The sequence below is a fragment of the Octopus sinensis genome, linkage group LG11, assembly GCF_006345805.1.
Source record: "Octopus sinensis linkage group LG11, ASM634580v1, whole genome shotgun sequence".
NCBI lineage: Eukaryota > Metazoa > Mollusca > Cephalopoda > Octopoda > Octopodidae > Octopus > Octopus sinensis.
Window position 1 is genome coordinate 49,932,496 of NC_043007.1, and position 3,367 is coordinate 49,935,862.

Here is a 3,367-nt window from a genome sequence, read left to right on the forward strand (position 1 = left end):
CCTAATGCACCTACTATGATAGGAATTGTTTCTGTTTTCAGATTCCACATTCTAGTTACCTCTATTTCCAGGTCTTTGTATTTTGAGAGTTTCTCCATTTCTTTTAGAGACACGTTGTCATCAGCCGGTATTGATACATCAATTAGAAATCATTTTTTTTCTTCATGATCTCTGACAACTATATCTGGTCTGTTGGCCTTAATTTCTCTATCTGAGTATGGTTGCTTTCTCGTTTTCTGTGACCTTTTCTGGTGTGTGCCTATACCATCTTTTTTCTGTTATTACTATCATTATTATCATTATTATTATTACTATTATTATTAGTATTGAGTGAGAGAGCAGTTCATGCCATCAAAGTGACACTGGGGTAAAATATACCCATCATGACTACCCGTCTGATAAAGGTACACCAGGCACATGAATCACAACCATATGTGCGCGACATGGTGATCTCATATCAAGATAAACAGCACATGACCTTGCAGGTGGGGCCCAGTTAGAATTTTCTTCAGGTTGAGTAGCCCATCCCGCTCAAACGGTCCCTGAATAAGGGTTGCTTAAGGATGTTGAAAGAACCACCCATGTTTCCAGAGGTGAACTATTCAAACCCCAAAGAATCCCTCTCAACACATGGCTATGATGCTCCCCCACTACTTCTGCTCGTGATCAGAGATGCACATATCATCAGCCACTAAGGGACATGCTCAAGGTCAAACAACTGACAAGCAAATCTGTGGTATTGAGCAGAATATTTGCTGTAGCCCATCTTTTATACCAAGACAAAACAATGTACATGATAACACTTCCAATCAGTTAAGATCAGAAGCCATGAGAGCCACTGCCTGGTACTGCTATTATTATTATTATTATTACTGAGTGAGAGAGCAGCAATGCCCTAAAGTGACACTGGAGTACAATTATACGAAGCCCCATGTACCCATCATGATTGCCCGTGATGCATCACAACCACAAGTGCGCGACATGGTGATCTCTTATCAAGGTAAACAGCGCATGACCTTGCAGGTGGTGCCCAGTTAGAATTTTCTTCAGGTCGAGAAGCCCATCCCACTCAAAAGGTCTCTGAATAAGGTTTGTTTAAGGATGTTAAACGAAATACCCGTTTCCAGCGGTAAAATATTCAGACCCCCAAAGAATTCCTCTCAACACATGACTATGATGCAACCCCACTACTTCTGCTCGTGATCACAGATGCACATATTGTCAGCCACTAAGGGACATGTTCAACTGCTTAAGGTCAAACAACTGACAAGCAAATCTGTAGTATTGAGCAGAATATTTGCTGTAGCCAATCTCTTATATCAAGACTAAACAATGTATATGATAACACTTTCAATCAGAAGCCATGAGAGCCACTGGCTGGTATTGCATGAGGGCATGTATAATCATCATCATCATTATGTTATCATTATTGTCATTATCATAATTGTTATAGTGTGCTGTTCTGTAAAGAAAACAACAGTCACCCCAGGACATTCTATACAACTCACTCCATACTGATATTAAGGGGATTCGCCAAAAGCTGTGAGTAAACGAAATCTTTTCCAACTAAAAATATCATCAGGCCAAATTATTATTGCAATGGAAGAATGGAGACACTTCAGAAATTAAAAACTGAAATTGAAATGTACGTATGTACGCATTATGTATGCATCAATATATATATGTGTGTGCATGTATGTATGTGTGTGTGTGTGTTTGTGTGGGGGTCGGTGGAGGTGGGATGAGTGTGTGTGTGTCTTTGTGCATGTATACATATACTTACAATCACATGAAAACGCTCACACACACACACACACACATATATATATATCTTCTCCGAATAATTATTATTCTTTATCCTGAAGATTATATTTTGTTTATATAATATTCTTCTTTATTGCTTTCTATCATCCTTTCTTTCACTTTCTCTGTAGCTTTCTATCCTTTATTTATTTCTTTCTTTTTATTTCTTTCTATGCCTTCCACAAAACATTCCATAGTTTAATAAAAATGAAATGCTATGAAAAATTCTATAGTTTGAAGAAAAGAGATAATGGAATAGAGCGGGAACAAGATGCGCTAATCAAAACTGGTAACCATAATACGCTACCTCTCGTTTCTGTTGACACAAACAATTTTTTCTGAAATATTTGGTTTAAATGCTAAAATAAATATCAAGTCTCCAAATTATTATTGATTCCTGCTTGTTTGTCATCTCCGTGTCTGCTACTCTCGGAGTATATAAATTTTATAAATTCGTGAAAGCTATCAAAATATTGATATACAAACGCGGAATTCTAGTAGAATCATCATCATCATCATCATCATCATCACCACCACCACCACCACCACCACCACCACCACCACCACCACCACCACCATCATCATCATCATCATCATCATCATCATCATAACCATCATCATCATCATCATCACCATCATCATCATCATAATCATCATCATCATCATCATCATCATCTTCTTTTCATCGTCGTTGTCGTCATCATCATCATTTTCTTCTTTTCCTCTTCCTCCTGTCGTTGCTGTTGACGTTATTGTTATAAAAAGACAAAATTCCACTGCACCGAACAAAATGCATTACAATATTTGGTGCGGCTCTTTATATTTGGAATTCAAAACCTTTCCGATACAACTTTGTCGCCGTTCAGGGAGAGTCAGTAGTGAAATACATTAAATACATTTTAAATACTGGGTTGATATTTTCGGCTGATCTCTCCCCTAAATTTGACGTCTTGTGCCCATTTTTGAAACAATTACTCTGAACAATGACTGCCCTCAAATATCACAACCACTTTAGAGAATTTACAGAACAGTAGCAATTCCAGGATTTGTGTCTATATTAGAAACGATTTTACATGTTATTTTCTTGACGTTCTTATCTCCCTTAATATGCATTTCTCAGACAACGTTGAAAACCATTTAGAATTATCATAAAATATGCACACATACATAGTCGTAAAGACACAGACAGACACAGATATTCAAAAACACATGAACACACGTATGCATACACCCAAGCTTGTGTCCTTTAATACTCATTTCTGGAGAGCATGTTGTAATATAAGATTCTCTCACACTTCTAGAGTCAGAAGGAAGAAAATAAAGATATTTCCATCTCCTTTGTTGTTGCTGTCGTCATCGTCATCGTTGTTGTTGTGCTTCTTCTTCTTCTTCTTCTTCTTCTTCTTCTTCTTCTTCTTCTTCTTCTTCTTCTTCTTCTTCTTCTTCTTCTTCTTCTTTTCTTCTTCTTCTTTCTTCTTCTTCTTCTCTTCTCTTCTTCTTCTTCTTCTTCTTTCTTCTTCTTCTCTTCTTTCTTCTTCTTCTTCTTCTTCTTCTTCTTCTTCTT